Source organism: Eschrichtius robustus, chromosome 12, assembly GCF_028021215.1.
Source record: "Eschrichtius robustus isolate mEscRob2 chromosome 12, mEscRob2.pri, whole genome shotgun sequence".
Lineage (NCBI taxonomy): Eukaryota > Metazoa > Chordata > Mammalia > Artiodactyla > Eschrichtiidae > Eschrichtius > Eschrichtius robustus.
In genome coordinates, this window is record NC_090835.1 from 63,293,296 (window position 1) to 63,303,025 (window position 9,730).

General features: G+C 39.9%; 1 non-coding gene across 1 annotated transcript; it reads left to right on the forward strand.

Moving 5' to 3' along the window:
• Nucleotides 1-1,992: 1,992 nt before the first annotated feature.
• On the forward strand, nt 1,993-2,122 carry LOC137774320 (small nucleolar RNA SNORA42/SNORA80 family). Its single transcript, XR_011075846.1, has one exon. It is a non-coding gene; the product is annotated as a small nucleolar RNA SNORA42/SNORA80 family (small nucleolar RNA).
• The last annotated feature ends 7,608 nt before the right edge of the window (nt 2,123-9,730 follow it).

Here is a 9,730-nt window from a genome sequence, read left to right on the forward strand (position 1 = left end):
TGATTTTAAAGCTCAGCTGACAGATTAAAAGACACAGAAAACAATCGTGATCACTCCAGTTGCTGTGTGGAAGAAGAATGGAGGTAGTTAAGGTATGAAATGAGATGAGTGTTCTAGGCAAGGGATGCTGGAGGTTTTATAAGGGGGCTTCTTGTGTAGGAAGCTGGGAAGGGAGATGGTACCGATTACTAAATGGAAATAGAGCAGAGGGATGAATTTCAGGAGTTCAGTCTTGAACATATTACATGTGAGATGCTTGTGAGAAATACGAAAATATAGAGAGTAATATAAGCATCAGGAGCATGGAACCATGGATGGAGCTGGAGATAGGAATTTGAGTTGTTTGCCTAACAGTGGTCCTGAAAGCCGTGGCAATGCGTGAGATTACAAAGGAAAGCGTGTGACCAAAGAAAACAAGATGGAGCCCTGGTGACCTCAACATTAAAATTCTGTGAACAAATAACCAGTTCTACCTAACTAGTCCCAAAGAACTTACAGCAGGGGTGTCGGACTCCAAATCTTCAGCTTATAGGAGACACTCCTCCCATCTCCTACCCTGAACCAAACAGATCCCAGAGTTTTTTGGCAGTTCTAGGGTGGGGAAGGCTCAAGGAGAAGATGCTAGATTTTGGTAACTCGGCAGAATGGTACCCAAATGAGATATTATCATAAATGTACCCAGAGTTGATAGAGGGAGTCATGTGGGTTAAATATATGTAAATAATGAAGTTTGTGAAGTAAAGTGCAACCTAAAAATAGTCTTTTTTTCTTTGTACCATTGTTTCTCAATCTGTTCCATTGTATCCCCCATCCCTGTTGGTGGGTTGTGGTGGAGACAAGCTCCTACTTCACAACCGTGGGACCAGAGTGTTTCCTATTGGCCAGGGTTGCCGTGCAGTACTACAGACAGAGCCATCTTAATAGGAACCTGTCCTTGGAGGATGTCTGCAGGGTGAGGCCACAGCATCAGGCAGAAGCTGTATGGGGAGTCTTGGTCATGACTTCCAGGCTAAAAAATCTCTTCAAATAAATCCCCTTTCTGATCAGTCTACCCTTCATCTCTTCTCTTATATGTGGCCTTTCTGTCTCAAGACAGCTTTGGCCACTTTTTACCAAATCATTCCGTTTAGAATGTTCAGGATCTTGTCACCTATTATTTTCAATATTGAGTTTCCAACCAGACTTCTAGAAAATAAGATCCTACCCATTAAATGAATCCTTTGTTAAAGATGATATTCTCCCCATTTTCCAAATAAGAAAACTGGCTCAAAGAGAGTAAGTGACTTGCCCAAGGCACAGAGTAACAGGATGTGGTTTGCTCACAAGAGGCAGAGTGGGATTTGGTCCAAGTCCAGTTGAACCCCTGAGCTGTTTCAATTGCACTGTAGCGATTCATGCTTAAGAAATGAAGCCAGATGGAATACAATTTAGAACCTACCCGCCATATTAATTAATTAGTTAATTTGCATATAACAAATTAAAGCAGAGGGAGTTTTTTATTATTTGTTTGTTCGTTCGTTTGAGTGTTTTGCCACCAGGGGCAGGAATTAGAACCACTTTTTAAAACCATAGATACAAAACCCCAGTACCAAAACTCTGATTCAAAAGTTTGAGACAGGATTTGTGCATGTGTATCTATTTTCATCCTGGCTTAAACTTTCAGCTTTTATTTAGTGTGTTATTTGCAATTGTCTTAGAGTCTACTGGGGCTTTTAGTGAATAAACCTGTTAAGAAATCTGCAAACCTCGGAATGAAAGCAGATAAGGGATATCTGTTTAAGGTAAAATGGAGAAGAAAATTATATCATTGGTGTATATGTCACTCAGGAACACAAAGGATAAGGAGGGCTCCTTCTCTAAGCAAATTACAAAACCAGCACAGAGACAGCAAAGCAGTGATTATAGACTTGAACTAACCTGACATCTGCCTGAATTCTGCCTACATTTCATCAAAGTATGGCATAGGTAAACTAATTTAACTTGCTCATAACTTCATTGCTTCAAAAGCAAAGGAACAGTCCCCCTGGGCCTCTCATAGTGTCCCATGCCAGAGCAGACTGGCCCTGAACCATTGCCTGGCCTCTGCCCATAGGCTGCAGGCACTGAAGCGGGTTGCACAGTGGGGGGAAAAAAAAAAAAGCAAAGGAACAAACAGCAGGATTCTTTTTTTAAATGGTGTTTGTTAACACCCTTTAATACGGTCTTTCCTACTTTTCACTAAAGTACTTATCAAGCTATAGGAAAAGGTGAAAACACACCACCACCCAAAATTAAGATTGACAGACAACTTAAAGCAAACATCTGGAAAGACTCTCCACAAAGCATAGAAGGGATTAATTCAGTTTGCCCTGAAATGGAAGACTGAGTATGCTTTTTCTCAGCCTGTCCTCCAAGTAAATCTGAGAAGTGGATTCAGTCTTGACTCAATGGACAAAGAGATGATAGAAAAAGACCATATAACATCTTGTCTATTGAAAAATATAGCCTGAATACATAGCATCTCTTTCAAAAGATGAATAGGTAGAAAACAACCAACACAAAACCTATAAAATATTATTTCCTAATAAACTTATTTAAGATCATAAATGTGGTATTTTTCTGAATACCACTTTATCTGCATCTCAGAGGTTTTGATATGTACTTTCATTACTGTTCCATTCTAAAAAATTTGTAAGCCAGGAGCTTGGGAATTTGTTTTTTGGTTTTCAAACACATCTTTTATTGTTAATTTCTAATCAGATTGTTTTAAGATGAGGGAAAATGTTCCATATGATACTTATTTTTTGAAATTTGTTGACATAACTTGTGAATCAATATGTGGTCAATGTGTACTTTAAAAGAATATGTTTTACCTTGTGTACATGATTTTTGTGATTTATCTTAGATCAGTATTATTGACCTACACCCAATCCAGAGACACATAAAGCAGAAAAATTACAAAATCTCATACCCCTAATAATGAACAGGAAAATTAGACCATAGTCCAGACAAACTTGGTTTCCAGACACAGAGTGATCCTGGTGATTACAGGCTGCAGAAGAGGACTTATGATCTTCTAAGTCTGATAGATGTTCCCAATAACTAAAATCCTCTCCTACAATACAATTAGACCAGATTCTAAAAATAGAAACTCTGTACATTATCTTTTCTAATAAATGTTAATATTTTGTATCTGGAAAAAAACAGAAATTTTTAAATAATTTCAAGTTATGCTTAGTGAGAAGCAAATGTCCTGTCAGCCAGTCCAGGCTTTCATGGATGGACAATTAAATGATGAGCTGTCCACATATACATTAACAGTATTAGATAACTGATGAGGCCGGCTTCCTAAAAGCATGAAGAGATAGGTCAAGTTCTGATACACTTTTAGTGACTGCTGTCTCTCCCAAAGAAGCAGGATTTCTGCACTGATCATTGCCAGCTGGAAGCACCATCCTGCACTAAAAAAAGTTCATTTGGAAATGTTACCAAACCAAACTTGGGTCCGTTCACCCATGCACAGTAAAGCCAATCTACTGACACCAGGTTGTGGTGAAGGTAAGTACAGCATTTATTGCAGGTGCCAAGCAAGGAGAATAGTCAGCTCATGCTCAACAGACCCAAACTCCCTGATGGGTTTCAGGGAAGGGGTTTTAAAGGCCATGCAAGGGAGGGAGCTGTAGGGTGCGTGATCAGCTCTCACATGATTCTCAGATTGGTTGGCATCAAGGTGAAGTTTTAAGCATCATCAACCTTCTGGTTTCTATATTTTTTCAGTCAGCAATTTTCATCTGGTGGAGGGGTGCTTCCTGTAAAAACAACTTAAGAATCCGTGTCAGGCCTTTATCTATATCTTTCAGGGAACTGAGTGTTTCGTAAGTGTGTTATGTGGCAGATTTATAGTCTAAATTGTTACCAGTTCCCCAGCCCAAAAGCTATTCTTTGTTTCTACATCTTCATATTTCCCTATCATTAACTCTTGAGTCAGCCTTTTACTCCAAAAGACAAGGACAGGGGCTTGTACATGGTTTCAGAAATAAGACATTCAGGTTTTTACCTGAGTGGGAGATTGTTATGGGTTAACTTGTGTCCACTCAAAATTCATATGCTGAAATCCTAACCCCCAGTACCTCAGAATATGACCTTATTTGGAAAAGGAGCATTGAAATGTAATTAGTTAAGTTAGGATGAGGTCATACAGGAATAGGGTGGGCCCCTAATCCAACATGACAGCGGCCCTTACAAAAAAAGAAGATGATGTGAAGAGACAGAGACACAGGAAGAATGCCATGTGAAGACGAAGAATTAGAGTGATATGTCCACAAACCAAGGAACACCAAAGATGGCCAGCAAACCACCAGAAGCCAGGAAGAGGAAAAGAAAGATTCCCTTGCTGATTCCAGAGGGAGCATGGCCTTACCAGCACCTTGATTTAGGGCTTCTAGCCTCCAGAACTAAGTCAATAAAATTTCTGTTGTTCTAAGTGACCCAGTTTGTGGTACTTTGTTAAATCAGCCCTGGGGGGGACATTCAAGATGGTGGAACAGTAAGAAGAGGAGATCACCTTCCTCCCCACAAATATATCAGAAATACATCTACATGTGGAACAACTCCTACAGAACACCTACTAAACGCTGACAGAAGACCTCAGACCTCCCAAAAGGCAAGAAACTCCCCACGTATCTGGGTAGGGCAAAAAAAAAAAAGAAAAAACAGAGACAAAAGAATAGGGATGGGACCTGCACCACTGGGTGGGGAGCTGTGAAGGAGGAAAAGTTTCCACACACTAGGAAACCCCTTCACTGGCAGAAGAAGGGGGTGGGGGGAAGCTTTGGAGCCATGGAGGAGAGCACAGCAACAGGGGTGCAGAGAGGAAAGCAGAGGGATTCCCACACAGAACATCAGTGCCAACCAGCAGTCACCAGCCTGAGAGGCTTGCCTGCTCACCCACCAGACAGGTGGGGGCTGGGAGCTGAGGTTTGGGCTTCAGAGGCTCTGGCTACGTAGACCTCAGGGAGAGGGCAGGGGTTCGCTGCATGAACACAGCCTGAAGGGGGCTAGTGTGCCACAGCTATCCTGGAAGGAGTCTGGGAAAAAGTCTGGAAATGCCGAAGAGGCAAGACACCTCGTCTTGCCTCTTTGTTTCATGGTGCACGAGGAGAGGGGATTCAGAGTGCCGCTTAAATGAGCTCCACAGATGGGTGCGAGCTGTGGCTCTCAGCGTGGGCACCAGAGACGGGCATGAGATGCTAAGGCTGCTGCTGCAGCCACCAAGAAGCCTGTGTGCAAGGACAGGTCATTGTCGACACCTCCCCTCCCAGGAGGCTTTGCAGCCAGCCACTTCCAGGGTCCCGTGATCCAGGGAAAACTTCCCTGGGAGAACACACAGCACGCATCAGGCTGGTGCAATGTCAAGCTGGACTCTGCTGCTGCAGGCTCACCCAGCATTCTGTACCGCTCCCTCCCTCCCGTCCTGAGTGAGCCAGAGACCCCTAATCAGCTGCTACTTTAACCATGTCCTGAGTGAAGAACAGATGCCCTCAGGCCACCTACACACAGAGGCAGGGCCAAATCCAAAGCTGAACCCCAGCAGCTGTGCAAACAAAGAAGAGAAAGGGAAATCTCTCCCAACAGCCTCAGGAGCAGTGGATTAAATCTTCACAATCAAGTTGATGTACACTGCATCTGTGGAATACCTGAATAGACAATGAATCACCCCAAATTGAGGCAGTGGACTTTGGGAGCAATGATATATATATTTATTTCCCTTTTTCTCTTTTTGTGAGTATGTATGTGTATGCTTCTGTGTGTAATTTTGTCTGTATAGCTTTGCTTTTACATTTGTCCTAGGGTTTTGCCTGCCCGTTTTGGGGTTCTTTTTGTTTTATAGTATAGTTTTTAGTGCTTCTTATGATTGATGGATTTGTTTTTTGGTTTGGTTGCTCTCTTCTTTCTTGTTTTTTTTTTAATTACTTTTTAATTTTAAAAAATTTTTAATAATTATTTTTCATTTTTATTTTAATAACTTTATTTTATTTTATTTTTTCTTTCTTTCTTTCTTTTTTTTCTCCCTTTTATTCTGAGCTATGTGGATGACAGGATCTTGGTGATCAGGCAGGGTGTTAGGCCTGTGCCTCTGAGTTGGGAGAGCAGAGCACAGGACATTGGTCCACGAGAGACCTCCAAGCTCCATGTAATATCAAACATAAAAAATCTCCCAGAGATCTCCATCTTAATGCCAAGACCCAGCTCCACTCAATGACGAGCAAGTTGCAGTGCTGGACACCCTATGCCAAAAAACTAGCAAGACAGGAACACAACCCCACTTACTAGCAGAAAGGCTGCCTAAAATGATAATAAGGTCACAGACACCACAAAACACACCACCGGAAATGGACTTGTCCACCAGAAAGACAAGATACAGCCTCATCCACCAGAACACAGGAACCAGTCCCCTCCAACAGGAAGCCTACACAACCCACTAAACCAAACTTACCCACTGGGGGCGGACACCAAAAACAACGGGAACTACGAACCTGCAGCCTGCGAAAAGGAGACCCCAAACACAGTAAGATATGCAAAATGAGAAGACAGAGAAACACGCAGCAGATGAGGGAGCAAGGTAAAAATCCACCAGACCAAACAAATGAAGAGGAAAGAGGCAGTCTACTTGAAAAAGAATTCAGAGTAATGATAGTAAAGATGATCCAAAATCTTGGAAATAGAATGGAGAAAATACAAGAAACGTTTAACAAGGACCTAGAAGAACTAAAGAGCAAACAAACAATGATGAACAACACAATAAACAAAATTAAAAATTCTCTAGAAGGAATCAGTAGCAGAATAACTGAGGCAGAAAACAGAGAAGTGACCTGGAAGATAAAATCGTGGAAATAACTGCCACAGAGCAGAATAAAGAAAAAAGAATGAAAAGAATTGAGGACAGTCATAGAGACCTCTGGGACAACATTAAATGCACCAACATTTGAATTATAAGGGTCCCAGAAGAAGAAGAGAAAAAGAAAGGGCCTGAGAAAATATTTGATGAAATTACAGTTGAAAACTTCCCTAACATGGGAAAGGAAATAGTTACTCAAGTCCAGGAAGTGCAGAGAGTCCCATACAGGATAAAACCAAGGAGAAACATGCCAAGACACATATTCATCAAACTATCAAAAATTAAACAAAGAAAATATATTAAAAGCAACAAGGGAAAAACAACAAATAACGTACAAGGGAATCCCCATGAAGTTAACAGCTGACCTTTCAGTAGAAACTCTGCAAGCCAGAAGGGAGTGGCAGGGCATATTTAAAGTGATGATAGGGAAAAAACTACAACCAAGATTACTGTACCCAGCAAGAATCTCATTCAGATTCGACGGAGAAATTAAAACTTTACAGACAAGCAAAAGCTAAGAGAATTCAGCACCACCAAACCAGCTTTACAACAAATGCTACAGGAACTTCTCTAGGCAGGAAACACAAGAGAAGGAAAAGACCTACAATAACTAACCCAAAACAAAAGAGAAAATGGTAATAAGAACATACATATCGATAATTACCTTAAATGTAAATGGATTAAATGCTCCCACCAAAAGACACAGACTGGCTGAATGGATACAAAAACAAGACCCATACATATGCTGTCTACAAGAGACCCACTTCAGACCTAGGGACACATACAGACTGAAAGTGAGGGGATGGAAAAAGATATTCCATGCAAATGGAAATCAAAAGAATGCTGGAATAGCAATTCTCATATCAGACAAAATAGACTTTAAAATAAAGACTACTACAAGAGACAAAGAAGGACACTACATAATTACTGAGGGATCAATCCAAGAAGAAGATATAACAATTGTAAATATTTATGCACCCAACATAGGAGCGCCTCAGTACATAAGGCAAATGTTAACAGCCATAAAACGGGAAATTGACAGTAACACAATAATAGTACGGGACTTTAACAACACACTATCACCAATGGACAGATCATCCAAAATGAAAACAAGTAAAGAAACACAAGCTTTAAATGACACGTTAAACAAGATGGACTTAATTGATATTTATAGGACATTCCATCCAAAAACAACAGAATACACTTTCTTCTCAAGGGCTCATGGAACATTCTCCAGGATAGATCATATCTTGGGTAACAAACCCAGCCATGGTAAATTTAAGAAAATTGAAATTGTATCAAGTATCTTTTCTGACCACAAGGCTATGAGACTAGATTTCAATTACAGGGAAAAATCTGTAAAAAATACAAACACATGGAGGCTAAACAATACACTACTTAATAACCAAGAGATCACTGAAGAAATCAAAGAGGAAATCAAAACATACCAAGAAACAAATGACAATGAAAACATGACGACCCATAACCTATGGGATGCAGCAAAAGCAGTTTTAAGAGGCAAGTTTATAGCAATACAGTCCCACGTTAAGAAGCAAGAAACATCTCAAATAAACAACCTAACCTTACACCTAAAGCAATTAGAGAAAGAAGAACCAAAAAACCCCAAAGTTAGCAGAAAGAAAGAAACCATAAAGATCAGAGCAGACATAAATGAAAAAGAAATGAAGGAAACGAATGCAAAGATCAATAATACTAAAAGATGGTTCTTTGAGAAGATAAACAAAATTGATAAGCCATTAGCCAGACTCATCAAGAACAAAAGGGAGAAGACTCAGATCAATAGAAGTAGAAATGAAAAAGGAGAAGTAACAACTGACACTGCAGAAATACAAACGATCATGAGAGATTACTACAAGCAACTATATGCCAATAAAATCGACAACCTGGAAGAAATGGACAAATTTGTAGAAAAGCACAACCTTCTGAGACTGAACCAGGAAGAAATAGAAAATATAAACCCACAAATCACAAGATCTGAAATTGAAACTGTGATTAAAAATCTTCCAACAAACAAAAGCCCAGGAGCAGATGGCTTCACAGGTGAATTCTATCTAACATTTAGAGAAGAGTTAACACCTATCCTTCTCAAACTCTTCCAAAATATAGCAGAGGGAGGAACACCCCCAAACTCATTCTACAAGGCCACCATCACCCTGATACCAACACCAGACAGAGATGTCACAAAGAAAGAAAACTACAGGCCAATATCACTGATGAGCATAGATGTAAAAATCCTCAACAAAATATTAACAAAGAGAATCCAACAGCACATTAAAAGGATCATACACCATGATCAAGTGGGGTTTATCCGAGGAATACAAAGATATACACAAATCAATCAGTGTGATACATCGTAATAACAAATTGAAGGATAAAAACCATATGATCATCTCAATAGATGCAGAAAAAGCTTTTGACAATATTCAACACCCATTTATGATTAAAAAAACCCTCCAGAAAGTAGGCATAGAGGGAACTTTTCTCAAATAATAAAGGCCATATATGACAAAGCCACAGCTAACATTGTCCTCAGTGGTGAAAAACTGAAACCATTTCCACTAAGATCAGGAACAAGACAAGATTGCCCACTTTCACCACTATTATTCAACGTTGTTTTGAAAGTTTTGGCCACAGCAATCAGATGAAAAAGAAATAAAAGGAATCTAAATTGGAAAAGAAAAAGTAAATCTATCACTGTTTGCAGATGACATGATACTATACATAGAGAATCCTAAAGATGCTATGAGAAAACTACTAGAGCTAATCAATGAATTTGGTAAAGTAGCAGGATACAAAATTAATGCACAGAAATCTCTTGCATTCCTATACACT